Here is a 23150-nt window from a genome sequence, read left to right on the forward strand (position 1 = left end):
TATACAATCATTGATACAAGCACACACTCATCCATACAGCCACTCTCACAATCACACACTCTCACATATACCCACTTATATACTCTTACACGCATATATACTGCCTTTCACATATGTAGTTAGTCACAAATGTACCACTGAGATATACATTCAATCCCTAACACATCCATACATACACTCACTCAACCATACAGTTCATCACAGATGCACTCTTAAAACCATGCACCCATAGAATCACCCACTCACACATCTATGCACAGAGTCACACACAGCCTACACACGCAAACACTCAGGCACCCATACAGATACTCAGACAACCAATCAATAACCCATATAGACACTCATATTGCTATTCACAAAACCATGCAGCCACTTATACACCAACACACAGACACATACAGACATTCACTCAGTTTAGTCACTAGTCTGTAGTAAGATACATTTAATGACTCACTTATAGAGTCAGTTACACACCTACAAAATCATCCATTCACACACTTGTACACCCACTCATTCTTCAACAGGCCTTTCCCTATATATAGTAAACATATTAAAACTTTACAGAAACACATACTCACTGGATGACATCATCAGTGATGTCATCAGTGATGTCATTTGAGATGTCATCAGTGATGTCACTGACCATGTCATGAGTGATGTAATATGTGACGTCATCAGCAGTGCATTGCGGGGGCGCGAGTTATAGTTAGCTGAAGTAACTATAACAGGGGAATTTCTAGGGTTTTGTACGAGGGAAATGTCCAGCTAACTATAACGCCCCTGAAACCTATGGTTTTTTCAGTGAATTTCTAAGGTTTTTTAAATGCCAATTCCTAACTATAACGCCCCTGAAACCTATGGTTTTTTCAGTGAATTTCAAAGGTTTTTTAAATGCTAATTCCTAACTATATCAGGCCTGAAACCTATGGTTTTTTCAGTGAATTTCAAAGGTTTTCTAAATGACAATTTTGAATGTATTAATTGTTATACTGATTTTTTTATACTGATTTACTACATTTTTTAAACTATTTATTTTTAGATATATTTTTTTAATTACATTATAATTACATTATACATTACAATACAAAATATACTTTCTCAGATTGAATTACTTTAGTTTAAATACTTGGCAAATAGGCAACAGACTTTTAAGTATAGTAGTTACAGTTGTTGCAATGGGCAACACAATTTCAAACACAAAGCAACATTGAGCTCAATGTGAATTTCTAGTTCAATGCAATTAGTTACTTTATGGATTACTTTTCTAACCACAAGACTGGATCCTAGATTCAGTCCTTGGACATCTCCTGTAAACAGTTGAGTAAAAGCGCTTTGGTTACAGTAGTGATTTTTAAGGAATATTATTGTATTTTAAAAGTTGACACTTTGAAACTTTTTCCCATAGAATCACCAATGTTATCCTACGGCAGAAAATTCACTTAGCAGGTAAGAAGTGTTATTGTTACTTTTTCTTACTCAGTGGTGGATCCTGAATCCAGCACTGGCCAACCTCCTGTAAACAGTTGAAAGAATGTGTTTAAGTCATACAGACGATTTTTTAGGAATATTTTCAGTTTGTGAAAATAGACACTTAGAAACTTTTCTGGTGAAAACCACACAATGGATTCCTATGGAAGGAAATACAAGTTACTGGTAAGTACGCTTAGAATTACTTTTCAGGGTCAGTGCTGAGCTAAATGATGCAGCCCTGGGTTCTCTCCTGATAACAGGTGAGTAAACCGGAATTCGTAGTTTGGCTGAATTTAGAGGAATATTTGTACGTTTCAAAAATGGACACTTTGAAAATTTTCTGGTGAAAACCTCACAATAGATTCCTATAGAAGGAAATACAAGTTACTGGTAAGTACGCTTAGAATTACTTTTCAGGGTTAGTGCTGGGCTAAAAGATGCAGCCCTGGGTTCTCTCCTGAGAACAGGTGAGTAAATCGGAATTCGTGGTTCGGCTGATTTTAGAGGAATATTTGTACATTTCAAAAATGGACACTTTGAAAATTTTCAAGTGAAAACAAGACAATGGATTCCTATGGAAGGAAATACAAGTTACTGGTAAGTACGCTTAGAATTACTTTTCAGGGTCAGTGCTGGGCTAAAAGATGCAGCCCTGGGTTCTCTCCTGATAACAGGTGAGTAAATCGGAATTCGTAGTTCGGCTGATTTCAGAGGAATATTTGTACGTTTCAAAAATGGACACTTTGAAAATTTTCTGGTGAAAACCACACAATGGATTCCTATTGAAGGAAATACAAGTTACTGGTAAGTACGCTTAGAATTACTTTTCAGGGTCAGTGCTGGGCTAAAAGATGCAGCACTGTGTTCTCTCCTGATTACAGGTGAGTAAATCGGAATTCATAGTTCGGCTGATTTTATAGGAATATTTGTATGTTTCAAAAATGGACACTGAAAATTTTCTGGTGAAAACCACACAATGGATTCCTATGGAAGGAAATTCAAGTTACTGGTAAGTACGCTTAGAAATACTTTTCAGGGTCAGTGCTGGGCTAAAAGATGCAGCCTGGGTTCTCTCCTGATAACAGGTGAGTAAATCGGAATTCGTAGTTCGGCTGATTTTAGAAGAATATTTATACATGTGAAAAATGGACACTTAGAAAATTTTCTGGTGAAAACCACACAATGGATTCCTATGGAAGGAAATACAAGTTACTGGTAAGTACGCTTAGAAATACTTTTCAGGGTCAGTGCTGGGCTAAAAGATGCAGCCTGGGTTCTCTCCTGATAACAGGTGAGTAAATCGGAATTCGTAGTTCGGCTGATTTTAGAGGAATATTTGTACGTTTCAAAAATGGACACTTTGAAAATTTTCTGGTGAAAACCACACAATGGATTCCTATGGAAGGAAATACAAGTTACTGGTAAGTACGCTTAGAATTACTTTTGAGGGTCAGTGCTGGGCTAAAAGATGCAGCACTGGGTTCTCTCCTGATTACAGGTGAGTAAATCGGAATTCGTAGTTCGGCTGATTTTAGAGGAATATTTGTACAATGGTGAAGGAAGGGGGAGGGGCCTGAGGTGACGTGTGCAAACACGCCCTGTGGCGCTTTTTAAGTTGGGGAATTAATTCCTCTTCAATCCTGAGGTCCCCTGGGGGCCAACTAGCCCACCAGGTACCTCCAGTAGGCGCCAGGGTGCTGCATTGCAGAGAGGTATTCAGAGGCCACGCACCTTTTTACAACACTCTGCAACACAGCTCTGTGGCACTTACTGGAGGTGCCTGGTGGGCTAGTTGGTCCCCAGGGACCCTCAGGATTGAAGAGGAATGAATTCCCCAACTTAAAACGTGCCACAGGGCGTGTTTGCACAGATCTCACCTCAGGCCCCGCCCCCTACCTACACCACTGTGCAAACGCACCCCGTGGGGTGTTTTAAGTTGGGGGATTAAGTCCCCTTGAATCCTGAGGTCCCCTGGCGGCCAACTAGCCCACCAGGTACCTCCAGTATGCGCCAGGGAGCTGCCTTGCAGAGAGGTCTTCAGAGGCCACACCCCTTTTTACAACACTCTGCAACGCAGCTCCGTGGTGCTTAGTGGAGGTACCTGGTGGGCTATTTGTCCCCTAGGGGACCTCTGGATTGAAGAGGAATGAATTCCCCAACTTAAAACGTGCCACAGGGCGTGTTTGCACAGTAACACCTCAGGCCCCGCCCCCTACCTTCACCACTGTGCAAACACGCCCCGTGGCGTGTTTTAAGTTGGGAGATTAAGTCCCCTTCAATCCTGAGGTCCCCTGGTGGCCAACTAGCCCACCAGGTACCTCCAGTAAGCGCCAGGGAGCTGCGTTGCAGAGATGTGTAAAAAGGGGCGTGGCCTCATAACACCTCTCTGCAACACAGCCCCCTGGCGCATACTGGAGGTTCCTGGTGAGCTAGTTGACCCCCAGGGACCTCCAGTATTGAAGGTGAATTCATTCCCCCTCTGCAAACGCGCCAGGGGGCGCGTTTGCAGAGTGTTGTAAGGAGGGGCGTGGCCTCCGGCCCGATCCTTTTTTTTTTCCCCCTCTGTTTTTTAGAAGGGGGCTGTCTATCCCCCCTTCTTTTTCTTTTTTTTGGCCCTGGGGACCCCATCCCCCAGGGCCTGCCCCCAATTTTGATTTTTTTTTTCTTGTTTTTTAAACGGGAAGGGGGCTGCGTGGCCCCCCTCCCCAGGCCATAATTTGCCCCAGGGACCCCATCCCCCGAGGCATGGCCCTTTTAAAAAAAACAAAATTATGGAGGGGAGCTGCATAGCCCCCCTCCTGTGCCACTTATGGCCCCGGGGACCCCATCCCCGGGGCCTGACCTCCGTTGGGGGCCGTGGGGGTCCCCAATCCCCCCACGGCCCCGCCGGCTCCCCGCGTCCAGATACTGGTTCGAAGTGTTTATTTCACACAACGCGTTTCGGCGGACAGCCTTGTTCACGTGTGAATGTGTACCCAATAGCAGTCTTTAAATATCGTGTACACCATTACCATGTACATAGTCCAAATAGACAAAGGGCTTACACAGGCTACTCCAATTCGTTTTCATCTGGCGGCCATCTTGGAGAAGAGAATTACAAGCAAAAATTAACACCCAAATACGTGACAGTTGAAATAAGTCTTACTCTATACAGTGTAATACTGAAACATAGATATTTATATGTATATATGTCTCATCCTGTCTGGCAACGATGATGCGCTAAGACAATTGCCCGTTACATATGGAATATATATTACATGCTGAAAGAATGCGGCCACCATCTTGGAATGGTACGATCATTATTAGGCCTGGGCCAAAATTCCATTCCGTTCGCGGAAATTGCGATATTTTGGCATTTTCGCGTTCCGCGGAAAGCGCGAAAATGTCAAAATTTCCGCATTCCGCAGCTTAGCGATAATTTGTTTCTTGCTCGCGCTGTAAAAAAATACATTCTCGCATTCGCGCGATCGCCTTACCTGAAACCCCGCATTCGCCAACAAGTTTTCCCGACCCGGTCGCGTTCTCCATGAGATGTTGGATTTTGGTAGCCATTTTGCGCTGTCTCGCGACAGTTCGCGGCCGCATTAACGTCATTTGTCGCGCGATCTCATCATTTGTCGCGCGATCACGTCTTTCTTCTCGCGATCATGCACCGCGCGAGTATGAGAAGATTGAGATCTCGAACATGTCATTCTACATCGCGAGCCAGAGGATGAGGACGCGGGCACGTCTAATCGAACGCGAACAGGAGAAAGAGACCCCGAACACGTCATATCCAACGCGACAGGGACAAAGAAGAGAACACGATCATGTCGTTTTCGACACGCCGGCGGAAGTAATGTGAAGCTCGAGAACTCAACAACGTAAAATTTTCAATATGGAGAGGAATATCGGCTCTAGCAGCATGAAACCATCTGCAAATGCTGATTTTGGATGAAAAGAACTCCTTACATTGACATTTGGCTTTCCTTTTTTGTGCTAGGAGTCATTTTTTTAAAAGGTGGAGAGAGGGAGGAAGTGACACAGAATCTCCAACTTCCTGTTCCTTTCCAGCAGGCTCCTCCCAGTGCTTTGTCCATCTCCTGCTCATTCTGCCTTTGGATTTGGAGCTGGAAAGATCACTCTTTTTGTCTGCTGCATCATTGCAATTGGATTTGAGGATTTTTGGAATAGGATATTTTACAAGTAAGTGGTTGTTGTGTTTGTTTGATTGTGGGCATTGCAGTTGTTGTAACTACAATTTATTTTTGATAATTAATTATCATCATTCCTTTTTTTTATTTTGTTATTTTGTGGGTAGTAGTAGTAGGCCCGAGCTAGCCATGGGCATGGCCTCATGGGTGTGTGTGTGCATGATGAAGCAACTGTTCCTTTTGTTGTTTTTTGAATGTATTTCATTTTCAAGCACATTTAGGGCATGGGTGGCATTGGATTGAGTTGGGAAAGTGTGTTTTTTGGGGTGGCCTTTGTGATGTTGTTGGGCCTGGCCATGTGGCTGGTGGCTATTTTGAAGCCTAGGCCTGCAAGCTTGCCTGGCCTTGTCTGCCAACAGGCCTGCGTTTTCATCCACTAGGATCAGAGCAGGTAGCCACAGCTTTATTAATCAAGTGTTTTCTGTGTGATCTGTTGAATTTAGACATCATTTAGGGCATGGATGGCATTGGATTGAGTTGGGGAAGTGTGTTTTTTGGGGTGGCCTTTGTGATGTTGTTGGGCCTGGCCATGTGGCTGGTGGCCATTTTGAAGCCTAGGCCTGCAAGCTTGCCTGGCCTTGTCTGCCAACAGGCCTGCTTTTTCATCCACTAGGATCAGAGCAGGTAGCCACAGCTTTATTAATCAAGTGTTTTCTGTGTGATCTGTTGAATTTAGACATCATTTAGGGCATGGATGGCATTGGATTGAGTTGGGGAAGTGTGTTTTTTGGGGTGGCCTTTGTGATGTTGTTGGGCCTGGCCATGTGGCTGGTGGCCATTTTGAAGCCTAGGCCTGCAAGCTTGCCTGGCCTTGTCTGCCAACAGGCCTGCTTTTTCATCCACTAGGATCAGAGCAGGTAGCCACAGCTTTATTAATCAAGTGTTTTCTGTGTGATCTGTTGAATTTAGACATCATTTAGGGCATGGATGGCATTGGATTGAGTTGGGGAAGAGTGTTTTTTGGGGGTGGCCTTTGTGATGTTGTTGGGCCTGGCCATCTGGCTGGTGGCCATTTTGAGGCCTAGGCCTGCAAGCTTGCCTGGCCTTGTCTGCCAACAGGCCTGCTTTTTCATCCACTAGGATCAGAGCAGGTAGCCACAGCTTTATTAATCAAGTGTTTTCTGTGTGATCTGTTGAATTTAGACATCATTTAGGGCATGGATGGCATTGGATTGAGTTGGGGAAGTGTGTTTTTTGGGGTGGCCTTTGTGATGTTGTTGGGCCTGGCCATGTGGCTGGTGGCTATTTTGAGGCCTAGGCCTGCAAGCTTGCCTGGCCTTGTCTGCCAACAGGCCTGCTTTTTCATCCACTAGGATCAGAGCAGGTAGCCACAGCTTTATTAATCAAGTGTTTTCTGTGTGATCTGTTGAATTTAGACATCATTTAGGGCATGGATGGCATTGGATTGAGTTGGGGAAGAGTGTTTTTTGGGGTGGCCTTTGTGATGTTGTTGGGCCTGGCCATGTGGCTGGTGGCCATTTTGAGGCCTAGACCTGCAAGCTTGCCTGGCCTTGTCTGCCAACAGGCCTGCTTTTTCATCCACTAGGATCAGAGCAGGTAGCCACAGCTTTATTAATCAAGTGTTTTCTGTGTGATCTGTTGAATTTAGACATCATTTAGGGCATGGATGGCATTGGATTGAGTTGGGGAAGTGTGTTTTTTGGGGGTGGCCTTTGTGATGTTGTTGGCCTGGCCATGTGGCTGGTGGCCATTTTGAGACCTAGGCCTGCAAGCTTGCCTGGCCTTGTCTGTCAACAGGCCTGCTTTTTCATCCACTAGGATCAGAGCAGGTAGCCACAGCGTTATTAATCAAGTGTTTTCTGTGTGATCTGTTGAATTTAGACATCATTTAGGGCATGGATGGCATTGGATTGAGTTGGGGAAGTGTGTTTTTTGGGGTGGCCTTTGTGATGTTGTTGGGCCTGGCCATGTGGCTGGTGGCTATTTTGAGGCCTAGGCCTGCAAGCTTGCCTGGCCTTGTCTGCCAACAGGCCTGCGTTTTCATCCACTAGGATCAGAGCAGGTAGCCACAGCTTTATTAATCAAGTGTTTTCTGTGTGATCTGTTGAATTTAGACATCATTTAGGGCATGGATGGCATTGGATTGAGTTGGGGAAGAGTGTTTTTTGGGGGTGGCCTTTGTGATGTTGTTGGGCCTGGCCATGTGGCTGGTGGCCATTTTGAGGCCTAGGCCTGCAAGCTTGCCTGGCCTTCTCTGCCAACAGGCCTGCTTTTTCATCCTCTAGGATCAGAGCAGGTAGCCACAGCTTTATTAATCAAGTGTTTTCTGTGTGATCTGTTGAATTTAGACATCATTTAGGGCATGGATGGCATTGGATTGAGTTGGGGAAGTGTGTTTTTTGGGGGTGGCCTTTGTGATGTTTTTGGGCCTGGCCATGTGACTGGTGGCCATTTTGAAGCCTAGGCCTGCAAGCTTGCCTGGCCTTGTCTGCCAACAGGCCTGCTTTTTTATCCACTAGGATCAGAGCAGGTAGCCACAGCTTTATTAATCAAGTGTTTTCTGTGTGATCTGTTGAATTTAGACATCATTTAGGGCATGGATGGCATTGGATTGAGTTGGGGAAGTGTGTTTTGTGGGGTGGCCTTTGTGATGTTGTTGGGCCTGGCCATGTGGCTGGTGGCCATTTTGAGGCCTAGGCCTGCAAGCTTGCCTGGCCTTGTCTGCCAACAGGACTGCTTTTTCATCCACTAGGATCAGAGCAGGTAGCCACAGCATTATTAATCAAGTGTTTTCTGTGTGATCTGTTGAATTAGACATCATTTAGGGCATGGATGGCATTGGATTAAGTAGGGGAAGTGTGTTTTTTGGGGTGGCCTTTCTGATGTTGGTTGTCTTAAAGACATGCTTTTGTTGTATGTGTCTGGTGTGTTGGTGTGCAATGCATGCACCCTGCAGACCTTTTTGGGGCCTGTGAATGTTCGTATTTCCATTTTGTTGCATTAAAAAGGCAGAGCAGTGTGCTTTAGCATGCATCCTTTACCTGGCTTTTATTGGCCTTTTGTCAGCTCCTGGTGTTTCCGAGGCCCCCGGCGTGTTTGTGATTTGTGAGTGTCCATGTGGGTGGTGGCCTTTTTTGGTGTTTGGACTGTGAGTTATTAGTGTCCTGCTTTTGCCATAGGCCTGCATGGTTTTGCTATTGGCTATTTGGCTTACTGCTTCCATCCATCCTCCCCCTTTGCCAGCAGCAGCTCCATGGATGCTGAGATGCTCAAATAATTTAATGGTCCACCCCACTTTCATTACATTTTTATTTTGGTGGTTATTCTTAACTTTCCTATCCTTCCTGAGAGTGTAGTGTGTGGCTGTACACAGTAGTATAGAAAGAACATTTGCAGCAAGTTTATGTTGCAAAACCAATCGCACAGCTTCAAAAGAGGTGACTTACAACTTTTCCATATTCAATATTTTTATTCCATATTTTTCCGAAGTTCATCCAATTCGACTTTTCTTATTCACAATAATACTGCCCAAAGTCCCATATTCTTCATGTGAGGCAGTTGTGCCCATCCAGGCCTCTTACTACGTCACGTAGGAACAAGAATTCATGTTTTGCAGCTACAACACTTGTTAATCCCAATGCATTTCGGGTCTATTTTAAAACCCTTCGTCAGGGGAAGCTGTTACAATATGAAAAAAACCCATGTTAATTGTTTGTGCTTCAACACACTAGTAAATATTCATGAATGCTTTCAATAATAGTACAAATTATGTCCAAAATGTAACACTACCCAATTCAAACCCAGTGCTCTCATGGTATTGTAAGCGTCTCAAGAGTTAACTGCATGCGGAGACCACCCCCACTCCTTCCTCGATGCTAAACCTGCCGTTTTACCCGCATGAATAAACTCTCAAATTACCCTGTATTCTCCTCGTACTAAATTGAACTCTAACCCCTTTCGTGAACCAAAATATAAATGAAGCTGAAATAATAACCTCCCTCGTTTCCATTTGTTAAAAAGAATTACCTGCTCGTGTTCCAAAGTTACTCCTCACAACTGTGTTCTCCTTTCTTCATAACTGCCGTTTAAACCAGATATCACGTGAGCTCACAATTTAAACTCTTCCTAAATACTGGTTAGACCAATCACAGCTGCTTCTGTCAAATTGCACTTTCATCCAATTACACACTCCCTAGTTGGATTCTCCCTTAGGTTCAGGAATAGGTTCCTCCCTTCTAACCTCAGTGCCTACATGTCCCACAAGTCTTTGCAACGGAACCAGCCTCATCATTAAAGACTATATCTTGAAAACTAAATAATTAATTCAAAATAATTAACAACCCTCTTTTTGTGATAATATATCAGCGCATAATGTCTGCCTGGACTTAAAGTACAGTAACTTATACCAACTACACAAATAAATGCATGTGAAACATCATTCAAAGTAATTTCAGCAAAACTTCATGAAATATGTACGTAAAACTCAGTGCTGAAATCTAAAAAAACAGTCCATAAGTCATTTCAAATCGGCTTTTCCATGAATTAAGGCAGCATCATTCGTGAAGATGTTGTCAAGTGAATTCATATCGATCTCGTTAGTGGTTTGTTGATATTGGGTGCAACACTGCTAGTGAGGCAAGAAATTCATTGTCAGTGCGCTAAAGTGAAGCAGTTGCACACCATTGTTTGTCAATTTTTTCTGTTCTCCAATTTAATCCTGTTTGCGTGCAGACTGGAAACGTGCCTCGCCTCGTTGCACGTGATTTACAGAAAGAACATTTGCTCACGTAGGAACAAGAATTCATGTTTTGCAGCTACAACACTTGCAAAACATGAATTCTTGTTCCTACGTGACGTAGTAAGAGGCCTGGATGGGCACAACTGCCTCACATGAAGAATATGGGACTTTGGGCAGTATTATTGTGAATAAGAAAAGTCGAATTGGATGAACTTCGGAAAAATATGGAATAAAAATATTGAATATGGAAAAGTTGTAAGTCACCTCTTTTGAAGCTGTGCGATTGGTTTTGCAACATAAACTTGCTGCAAATGTTCTTTCTGTAAATCACGTGCAACGAGGCGAGGCACGTTTCCAGTCTGCACGCAAACAGGATTAAATTGGAGAACAGAAAAAATTGACAAACAATGGTGTGCAACTGCTTCACTTTAGCGCACTGACAATGAATTTCTTGCCTCACTAGCAGTGTTGCACCCAATATCAACAAACCACTAACGAGATCGATATGAATTCACTTGACAACATCTTCACGAATGATGCTGCCTTAATTCATGGAAAAGCCGATTTGAAATGACTTATGGACTGTTTTTTTAGATTTCAGCACTGAGTTTTACGTACATATTTCATGAAGTTTTGCTGAAATTACTTTGAATGATGTTTCACATGCATTTATTTGTGTAGTTGGTATAAGTTACTGTACTTTAAGTCCAGGCAGACATTATGCGCTGATATATTATCACAAAAAGAGGGTTGTTAATTATTTTGAATTAATTATTTAGTTTTCAAGATATAGTCTTTAATGATGAGGCTGGTTCCGTTGCAAAGACTTGTGGGACATGTAGGCACTGAGGTTAGAAGGGAGGAACCTATTCCTGAACCTAAGGGAGAATCCAACTAGGGAGTGTGTAATTGGATGAAAGTGCAATTTGACAGAAGCAGCTGTGATTGGTCTAACCAGTATTTAGGAAGAGTTTAAATTGTGAGCTCACGTGATATCTGGTTTAAACGGCAGTTATGAAGAAAGGAGAACACAGTTGTGAGGAGTAACTTTGGAACACGAGCAGGTAATTCTTTTTAACAAATGGAAACGAGGGAGGTTATTATTTCAGCTTCATTTATATTTTGGTTCACGAAAGGGGTTAGAGTTCAATTTAGTACGAGGAGAATACAGGGTAATTTGAGAGTTTATTCATGCGGGTAAAACGGCAGGTTTAGCATCGAGGAAGGAGTGGGGGTGGTCTCCGCATGCAGTTAACTCTTGAGACGCTTACAATACCATGAGAGCACTGGGTTTGAATTGGGTAGTGTTACATTTTGGACATAATTTGTACTATTATTGAAAGCATTCATGAATATTTACTAGTGTGTTGAAGCACAAACAATTAACATGGGTTTTTTTCATATTGTAACAGCTTCCCCTGACGAAGGGTTTTAAAATAGACCCGAAATGCATTGGGATTAACAAGTGTTGTAGCTGCAAAACATGAATTCTTGTTCCTACGTGACGTAGTAAGAGGCCTGGATGGGCACAACTGCCTCACATGAAGAATATGGGACTTTGGGCAGTATTATTGTGAATAAGAAAAGTCGAATTGGATGAACTTCGGAAAAATATGGAATAAAAATATTGAATATGGAAAAGTTGTAAGTCACCTCTTTTGAAGCTGTGCGATTGGTTTTGCAACATAAACTTGCTGCAAATGTTCTTTCTGTAAATCACGTGCAACGAGGCGAGGCACGTTTCCAGTCTGCACGCAAACAGGATTAAATTGGAGAACAGAAAAAATTGACAAACAATGGTGTGCAACTGCTTCACTTTAGCGCACTGTACACAGTAGTATAACATAGCTCTAGTTAAAAAATAAAGTCATAAATGGATAGACTATCTTTTGTTTGCACTAGTACAGTACTAAGTAACTGAACCACAACAACAAATGCAACATTTCACTGATGTTCTTCTCCTGTCTTATTTGCTTTTAGGTGCACAAAAGACAGAGTAGGAGGTGTCATCAGCATCATCCGGCTACCTGTTGTACTGCCAGCCAGACAGAAGTCCTGCTGCGCATCACGTCCACGTGTGACTAGAACTTGTTGTGCATCTGCATCCTGCCTGACGTCTGAAGAAGATGGCCCCAAAGAAAGGTACCAGGTCCAGTACCAAGAAATTTGCCGGTGAGAAGAAGGAATAGAAAAAGGAAGTGCCATTAACCACGACTGGTGGTGTGCCGGCCCCTGTTTTTTTTGGCACCAAAGCGTTGTCCGGGAACCAAGCTGGGAGCAGCACAGCAGTCCAACCCCACCAACCTAGGCCCAAGGGCTTTAGTGTCGCAGAGGTAGCCAGTCTACTAACGAGCAGCGATGTTGAAGAAATGTCATTACCGCAAAGTAGTACACAATCAAGTTCAACGCAGGCGCAAACTCAGCAGATCAGTGTGCAGCCGCCGCAACAAGAACAGCAAATGCAAAAACAACAATTGATGGACAGAATGCAGAACAATGTCATACATTCACCCCAGTACAGAGATCTGGGCCTAAATCCATCGTTTTTTTGCTCACCATGCCATTCCAGTTTGAACCCAGCCATATGCAAATCAGTCTTGACCCTGTGCCCCATGGGAACAGTCCAGCCCGAACTGCCAAGCCAGGTCCTCCCTGGACTGGAAACAAGCATCCTAGGACCGGTTTCGGGCTTTCAGCCCTCGTCAGCCAGGATAGCTTGATTCCAGTGGCATGGAGAGCAAGGGACTCACGTCTGAGCATACCCTTCCCACTCGGGGTGACAAATGCAAAAACAACAATTGATGGACAGAATGCAGAACAATGTCATACATTCACCCCAGTACAGAGATCTGGGCCTAAATCCATCGTTTTTTTGCTCACCATGCCATTCCAGTTTGAACCCAGCCATATGCAAATCAGTCTTGACCCTGTGCCCCATGGGAACAGTCCAGCCCGAACTGCCAAGCCAGGTCCTCCCTGGACTGGAAACAAGCATCCTAGGACCGGTTTCGGGCTTTCAGCCCTTGTCAGCCAGGATAGCTTGATTCCAGTGGCATGGAGAGCAAGGGACTCACGTCTGAGCATACCCTTCCCACTCGGGGTGACAAATGCAAAAACAACAATTGATGGACAGAATGCAGAACAATGTCATACATTCACCCCAGTACAGAGATCTGGGCCTAAATCCATCGTTTTTTTGCTCACCATGCCATTCCAGTTTGAACCCAGCCATATGCAAATCAGTCTTGACCCTGTGCCCCATGGGAACAGTCCAGCCCGAACTGCCAAGCCAGGTCCTCCCTGGACTGGAAACAAGCATCCTAGGACCGGTTTCGGGCTTTCAGCCCTCGTCAGCCAGGATAGCTTGATTCCAGTGGCATGGAGAGCAAGGGACTCACGTCTGAGCATACCCTTCCCACTCGGGGTGACAACTGCTTTGTTCACCATAAGTTGGCAGGGTATGCTCAGACGTGAGTCCCTTGCTCACTTTGCCACTGGATTCAAGCAAGCCTGGCTGAAGACGGCTGAAATGCCAGAAACCGGTCCTAGGAAGCTTGTTTCCGGTCCAGGGAAGGCATGGCTTGGCAGTTCGGGCTGGACTGTTCCCATGAGGCACAGGGTCAGACTGATTTGCATATGGCCATGTCTGAACTGGGGTGGCAGAGTGGGCTAAAGAACGGTGATGGATCAAACCCAGATCTGTTGACTGGGTGTGAGTGTTTGATTGGTTCTGATGCTCCGTCCATCACCACCCCCTTTTGTACCGCTTTGTTCGCCATAAGTTGGCAGGGTATGCTCAGACGTGAGTCCCTTGCTCACTTTGCCACTGGATTCAAGCAAGCCTGGCTGAAGACGGCTGAAATGCCAGAAACCGGTCCTAGGAAGCTTGTTTCCGGTCCAGGGAAGGCATGGCTTGGCAGTTCGGGCTGGACTGTTCCCATGAGGCACAGGGTCAGACTGATTTGCATATGGCCATGTCTGAACTGGGGTGGCAGAGTGGGCTAAAGAACGGTGATGGATCAAACCCAGATCTGTTGACTGGGTGTGAGTGTTTGATTGGTTCTGATGCTCCGTCCATCACCACCCCCTTTTGTACCGCTTTGTTCGCCATAAGTTGGCAGGGTATGCTCAGACGTGAGTCCCTTGCTCACTTTGCCACTGGATTCAAGCAAGCCTGGCTGAAGACGGCTGAAATGCCAGAAACCGGTCCTAGGAAGCTTGTTTCCGGTCCAGGGAAGGCATGGCTTGGCAGTTCGGGCTGGACTGTTCCCATGAGGCACAGGGTCAGACTGATTTGCATATGGCCATGTCTGAACTGGGGTGGCAGAGTGGGCTAAAGAACGGTGATGGATCAAACCCAGATCTGTTGACTGGGTGTGAGTGTTTGATTGGTTCTGATGCTCCGTCCATCACCACCCCCTTTTGTACCGCAACAAGAACAGCAGCAGCCACCGCAACAAGAACAGAAGCAGCCGCCGCAACAAGAACAGAAGCAGCCGCCGCAACAAGAACAGAAGCAGCCGCCGCAACAAGAACAGCAGCAGCCGCCGCAACAAGAACAGAAGCAGCCGCCGCAACAAGAACAGCAGCAGCTGCCGCAACAGCCCACCATAGTAGTTGTTGCTCCTGACGTAGGGGCATTTCAGGAAATCGAGCTTCCTGCAGACAAAGTGGAGCAAAGTCAAACCACTGTTTCAGAAGATCTATTGTCTTCCAGACCACCAGCAAGGAAAAGGAGGCTTAGTCCATCATCTTCTTCTTCAAGCCCCGCTTCTGATGATCGTGATGACACTTGGGTCCCACCAGCTCGGTCTGAGAGTGATATACGCCACAAGACAATGCTTCTGAAAAGGAAGGTCCCAGAAAAACTTAGAGTTATGGAGGTAGATGTAGAAGAGGGGGGTGATGATGTTGATGAAGACGAGCCAGTCATCACGCACATTACTCCCGCCCCAAAGGGATTGGAGACCGACATTCTCACCCTATCCAGAAAGGCTGCTACTGAGCGGGATGTAGCACGGATCTCACCAACACAGGTTACACCACCACTACCTCCAGCTGCCATATTTTCCAAGGCCCGGCAGGGACCTACATCCAGCTCAACCATCTCAGTAGGAAGTGGTAGTAAAAGTCACAGTGTAGGTGGACAGGGTCACATATTTTCAAGCACCCCCTCAAGTTCATCTGGTGTTGAAAGTGGCACATCCAGCAGTGCCAGAAAGTTCTCCTCCCCAGTTTGGGACTTCTTTTCTGTTAGCGCCAAGGAGGAGAACGTTGCTATACGCTCAATTTGTCGGCAAGGTGTTCGGCGTGGTAAGCTTGGTACAAACTATGGTACCAGAGGACAAGCAAGTCATCTCAGAATACACCACACTATCGTGTGGGAGGATCACCTACTTAAGTTAAAAGAAAGTAGAAAAACTAAACCCATTGAAGTTGCTCAGGATTCATAATCAGGGAGCGATATTATTGTGGTGGCAGGTGAAGAACAGGGAGGCATTTCTAGCCCTGTCTCCAGTAGTGCAGTCACTGCAGTAGTAATGCCCACATCCTCCTCAGTAACATCAGAGTGGCACCGCAGTAAGAGCCATACTCAGAGTGTGGGTGAGACACCAAGGCGACCGGCGAGTACCTCAATGAGACAATCTGTGTCGTTGAGCCTTAGTGGGTTAATGAAAACAGCACCACTAAGGAAAGTAAGCCAGCCTACCATTGAGAGCATGTTTAGGTTGGAGGGGCAGTTCCAACGCAACCACCCAACGGCACGATTGTACAATGCGAAGCTGGCTAAAATGTTAGCGCTGGACCTTCTTCCTTTTTCATTTGTGGAAGGGGTGGGTTTCCTTGAATTTGTGTATGCCATCTGCCCGAAATGGAAAGTTCCCAGCTGGTCCTATTTCGCAAGAATTGCTGTTCCGGCACTACATCATGATGTGCTGGAATTGGTTGGACAAGCTTTGGAGAAGAGTGCTGTGCACAATATCCACCTGACAACAGACATGTGGAGCAGTTGCCAAGCCACAGATTACATGAGCATCACTGCACACTGGATCTCTTTTGTGGGGGTTAGAGATAAACTATCTGCTCGAGGTGTTGTTGACACAGCTGCGATTTTTGAAGGTTTTCGGAAACATGCAACTGTAGCCATGTTCGCCATGGAGAAATCTCATACGGCTGAAAACATTTTAGAAGAGTTTCGCACCAAGGTTTTGGAATGGCTGCGGCCCAGAGGGCTTGGTATTGGTTTTGTTGCCACAGACAATGGCAGTAATGTACTTAAGGCCATGGAACTTGGTTCCTATTTCAGGGTTCCGTGTTTGGCACACTGCATAAACATTATAGTGCAAGACTTTCTGAAAAAAGAACCCATAGTCAGCAATTTACTGGCCATCTGCCGAAGAATATGCACTCATTTCAGCCATTCTTTTAAAGCTCGGAAGCAGCTGAGGCTCATCCAACGTGAATTTAGGATGCCAGTCAAGGCACTCATCCAGGAGGTGGCAACAAGTTGGAACTCAACGTATTACATGCTTGATCGTCTGTACGAACAGCACAGGTCCCTCCATGAATATGTCTGGTACAGAAGCAGTGATGCTAGTGTTAAAGGCATGACCCTTCAGAGGGAGCAATGGACTCTAATTAAATGCCTGACTGAGATGCTGTCTCCTTTTGAGGTCTTCACACGTGAAGTCAGCAAGGAGGACTGTACAATGGGCCAAGCTATCCCATTGTTGCAAATGCTAGAGCATGAGCTGAATAATGTGTCTGAATCCTACAAAGGTGTAGAGGACAGAAGGCAAGCCCATGACTTGGTGGAGAGCTTATCCAGGCGCTTAACTGAAAATGTAAGGATACAAAATAAAATTTTGTCACAAGAACATTACATTTGTGCCACAATTCTGGATCCACGTGCAAAATTAGGACTATTCCTTGCTTTTTCCGACAATGATGTTGCCCGCTACAAAAGTTGTATAGCTGAAGCAGCCATTAAGTTTGAAAACGAAGGGCTGCTAATTAAAAGCCCGCCACATCAACCCACAACAAGTACTGATACTGAAGCAGGCCATGCAGAATCAAGTGCAACTTCGTCAGGTGAGGGCAGTGCGGTTGGCTCACAATCACAACACTCACCATCACTATCGACTACAGAAACAAAAACTGGATCATAAGGCCGAGTACATTCATCATCATTACAGGATTGGTATGTAAAGATGGGCTATTGTAAGCACAGTGCTGATGCACAGAAAAAACAGCACAAAAGCTTACCATCAGCAACCCTGAACATTGAGCGGATCGTCCAGGCCTATCTGGATGACCCAACAGAGGTGTACGTTGATCAAAACCCATTGCAGTATTGGTATAGGAAAAGGTCTGAATGGCCACAGCTCAGCAGGCTGGCGATAAGCTATCTGGCTTGCCCTGTGGCAAGTGTCTCTTCCGAACGTGTTTTCAGTGCTGCTGGTTCCATTGTAACATTGAGAAGGACCAGTCTATCTCCAAAAAACGTGGAGAGGTTAACAATGATCAAAATGAATCAGCACTTCATACCACCGAATTACACAATGCATGAATCAACAGAGGAAGATGAGGACAGCGGCTCAGGTGACGGAAGTATTGTGTTAGATGATTACCTACTACTGGAAGAACCCCCAGAGTTTGAGGACGAGATATACTTCCCTGACAATTAGGCTCGCACTTACTGTCTTCCTCCCTTTTTTCCCCCTTTGTTTATGTGTCTGTCGTTCCAGTTATAAACTTGTGAATCGCAACAAATCCATTATCACCGTCTTCTACTCTTCTAATTTAATATACAAGTTTCAGGTGTCTGCCATTTGACAGTACAGTCCTCCGAATCCAGCTCCTCCGCTCGATCATACTGAATCTCCTGCTCAATTCCATTTCCCTCATGAATGATGATTGGATGATGGTAACAACAAATTCAAACTTTCCTCGTCCTTCCAAAACAGGTGGACCATGAATCAGATGACTACTATAGCTATCCTCCTTTCAGAGCCAAGAGAGATTGGCCATTAACTGAAAATGAGATGGAACAGGTAATGATTGATGCCATGCATTGGACGCAGAGTCGCAGACTGAATGATTTAGATTTTGTTGTGTTTGTTGCGCATGAATTTATGTAATTGTGCACTGCCACTAATCAACTTTCTACAGAACACACAAATTTTCCCCTTCTTGCAAATAAGAAATGTGTACTTCTCCTGCATCTTGGTGATACATTGCTTTTAATTCAATACAGGAAGGGGACTCACTCAATCTGCGCAATGCAAATGACTGTGACACAACAGCACCGTCCATGATGATGATGGCGAAATAGACGGCCCGTTAACAAGATGAGATGGAACAGGTAATGATTGATGCCATGCATTGGCCGCAGAATCGCAGACTGAATGATGTAGATTTTGTTGTGTTTGTTGCGCATGAATTTATGTAATTGTGCACTGCCACTAATCAACTTTCTACAGAACACACTAATTTTCCACTTCTTGCAAATAAGAAATGTGTACTTCTCCTGCATCTTGGTGATACATTGCTTTTAATTCAATACAGGAAGGGGACTCACTCAATCTGCGCAATGCAAATGACTGTGACACAACAGCACCGTCCATCATGATGATGGCGAAAGAGATGGCCCGTTAACTTAAGATGAGAAGGAACAGGTAATGAATGATGACAATTAATGGCATGCATTGGACACCTGACTCTGAGCTATTGGTCTTTGTGTTTGCGTTGTTTGTTTGTTGTGCACAAAGTGATGTCAAAGTGTACTAGTAGTAATCTATCTTTCTGTACACAATAAAGAATGACTCAAGTCAGTAATATTTATATTTCTACTCTTGTTGTGTCATAAAAATTATACTTATACTGCAGGCCGATCTTCAGTCAGTCAGTAAAAGTTTCAGAGATGATGATGAAGTCAGGAGGATGTTTCAGGAGTGGCATAAAACGGAAAAGCCTAAAGGTAAACACGTCAACAACAACCACAGCAGACCCAAATGTCTGTGTAGAAGTTGAATAGAGTGTAGTGGTGGGATGACTGCAGTGCATTGATTTTACTAACTTAAACTGTAAAATGCTATGTTTGGAATGGATAATGTGCTTTGCGTTTGTCCAACTCTTTGAGAGAGAAAAAAAGGACTCTAAAGTGTTAACGTAGGATGTGCTAATGCTAAGCACTGTGGCCCTGCTCTCTCCTGTTACTGTTGAAGGTCAATGCTGGAAACAGACTAGAGTAGAGATGATGCATATGCATACATGCCACCTCGGAAAGTGTTCTTGTTGCACTACACCATTACTTGTGCATTTGTTTTCACTTTCTTTCTCAATATCCCCTTTGGTTTTCCATCTAAAATTACAGGCCGGGCCTTGCCCAAAACTTTGTAAAACATTACAATGCATATTAATTACCTTACCAATCAATCACCTATTTTTTTCCAGCCGGGCAGTGGCGAGTGGCGAGGCGACACACCCAAGATTGATGGACGAGAGGAGCAAGAGGAATGCCGAGATGCAAATATCCAGTCCACATTTTTGACCAGGATAAGACAGTAACAGTATCCACTTTTAACTTCTTTTAAATAATTTGATTAATATCTTGTATACAATGTTTACAACAGTGTGTTCTTGGAGTTGTTATTATCAATCATCATTAGGTTTGCTCTGTGTTTACGATTCTTCCCTACCAATATTTAAAATTTATATTTGCTATCTGTTAAAGTATTAAGGCCGGAACAACAGAACAAGAACTAGAAGTGTATGTAATCCGGGTCTCTCATCATCATGCATGCATTGCCTTTTTCTCCCTTAACATATGGATATGGTAGTCTTCAATGATTGCCGTTTGTTTGTCTATGTATGCATACTGTTTTTCTATGTCAAACCTTTCCCAAAAACCCCCTTCCCATCCATTCAACAAACCCTAACCCTCTTCCCCCGGGCTGTGTGACTTATTGTCGAGGTGTAACTAAATTAAATGTACACCAATACTTAATCACAAACTTGCTGGGGCGGAAGTGGTGAAAGCAACACTACTTCAATTTCAAGGCAGAGCGATGATCTTCTTCTGCTTGGCCACCCATGAGTAGGATATTTCAGAGGTTATTTTATTTAACAAAGGAACATATACCTCAGCATGAATTGCCGGCATTGATTGGATTTGTTTGTTGTCATTCCTCATATACAGCACTAACTGTTAGACTGTAGGCATAGTCAAGTGACTCGACACAACTATAGTTTGTAACTCTGTCTAGTAGGCTATCCTCCTAACCACCATTCAGTTTTTTTGTCAAATATTTGAGCATATTATTGTTGCTCGGTAAGTTCTGTACTGTACTTCATTCAACTACTCCTCTAACAGTCTCTCAAAGGCGATTGACTGTCTCCTTTTCTTTTTTTGGAAATGCTGCCGCCCTGCCAGTGTCTACTACTACTACTATACTACCACCACCACCACCACCACCCCAATCATGGCATGTATGAAAAAGGAAACCCTCTTCACCATGCAGCCAGTGCTGTGCCACAGTTGGACATAAACATCAAGCACCGGTAAGAGAGAAGTTTGGGGGAGGCAGAATTAATAATGGACATGTTGTCAATGATTTCATTTTCACACACCACTCCAAAGAATGCATAGACTAGAGGACAGACTGAAAGTACTAGAAGGACCAGTCAATGAGTGAGGTGTGTCGCATCTATCTGTTTGTGTCTTATACAGTCAGCAAATTATTGAAATCAAACACAGACTATGGGCGGCCATGCACCAGCAAGGAAACAGTGTGATGTAAAACAGTTACCCCACCTACAAAACATTAACAACATTGCATGTAACATAGAATATATTTAATTTACCCTAACAAAAATAAACTAAACCCACAAAAGCTGACCCACCACCCTCCCTAACCCCAACCAATGTCCATAGAAGTCTGTAACACCCAAACAAGTTCCCACCCACCCACCCAAACAAGAATTAAAAAAGGGGCAGAACAGGATGACAGGGACTAAGTGGTGGGGCGGGACTGAAGGAGGACACGCATCTGGCGCATCTCGTCCTCTAAACGGGCGACGCGGCGTCTAAGGCCGCGGCAGTTGCAGTTGCAGCCACAGTGGGGGGGCACCGGAGATGGCACGGTGGCGGCGGGCAGCCGCCAGACGGTGGTGCCGTACCGCTGGAGGGCGGTGGCTGGGGCCCGGGGCACTGGAGGAGGCTTGAACAAATGCTGCCGCAGTCTCCTCCTCCTCCTCGGCTAGGACCACCAGCCGCCGGTATTCCCGCTGGATTGCCTCCAGCTTCCGGCGCCGTGCCTTGGTGGCCAACTCCTTCCGGTTGAGTTTCGGAGTAGCTGTGTATCAAAAAGAAAAAAACAAGACAATTGTAAAATATACTCTTAGAAAAACAGTAGGACAAGGTAATTATTTATACACATAGTGGCATGGTAGAGTAGCACTATAAAATAAAGCACAGTAGTAGTACATAACATTTTAAATGTCGCCCGTCCTTCTTCCTTCCACCCGTCTTTCACTTTTTAGTTGAACAGTGCACCAGGTGCTCTTCTCCATAAAACTTTCAAAGCGGAGTTGAAATCAGATAGATGAGGCCATTGGTTACTCAAGACTCCGGCTCCTAGTCCTATGCCAAATAAAGGGAATTCTAGTCTTCTAGTTCACTCTTCAAACGTCTCCAACAACTCATACTTACTTATGACATCGGATAGCGCGCGGACTTTGTCCGCCCGCCATCCTCATGCTAAAAAGGGTGGGGGTTCCGTGGGGACAATTAATTAGGATGATGCGCCCGGCACAGTGGCGGGCGCATCCTGGTTTTTTTTTTACATTCTGGTTGGCTTTGCTGAAAGCAATGCTAAAATGTTGTGCTGCTTTTCCAAGCACAACATGACGGGCCCCGCACGGAGCCCGTCACGTTTTGCTTTGAAAGGCCGGGGGGTACCATAGCATAGGTAGGTACCCTCCATGGGGGCCCCCAAGCATACTCTGCAATGTCTGCATGCCTTTCCGTGGCAGACGGCAATGCCGCCACGCAAAGGCATTCCAAAATGCAGATTATATGGCTGGCGGTGTGTTCAGAGAGACACCACCGCCATATTGAACCCTTTTCCACCTGGTCGACATGTGGGGGGGTCTGAATATTTTCTACAGGGATGGCGGGAGGTTTGCCCCTGCGGTGTCGGCAGTGAATTCCAGCCGGCCCGGCGGAGGCAATACGCCCACCATCCTAATGGGGCCCTAAGTCACAACTGTACAGTATACATATACATACAGTACACCCTTGCAGTGAGTGTACTGTCAAGTTCAACAATAGTTAAGGATTATGAATCTAACTTACCACCGCCCACCACTGGTGCTGCCACTCCCCCTACTGCTCCGTTGCTATCTGCAGCAGCTGCCTCATCCTCGCCCTCCGCGTTGCCGTCGCTGGCCCCGGCAATGGTGGTCGGTAGCGCGCCTAGAAAACATTACACATTTATTAGGCGTCATATACACCTCCCCCTATTGATCAGTAGCAAGGTTGAAAAATGAGTTAATACTAACGTACATCACTAGTACAAATCAGGTAGTAGTAGAGTAGACACCAATAGTTATATATGATCATTGTAGCCTTTGCTTAATTAGCCCTAGCCATGCTACCATTTTACCTTTGTGGCTTTTATTTTTGCACATGTGACGTTACCTTTACCTTGCAGCTCCTTAAGACACCTTTGAGCCCACATGACCTGCCTCACACTGCTACTGTCTAGTCTACGCGCTGCGTACAA

This window comes from Triturus cristatus, chromosome 2_1, assembly GCF_964204655.1.
Source record: "Triturus cristatus chromosome 2_1, aTriCri1.1, whole genome shotgun sequence".
NCBI classification, from domain to species: domain Eukaryota; kingdom Metazoa; phylum Chordata; class Amphibia; order Caudata; family Salamandridae; genus Triturus; species Triturus cristatus.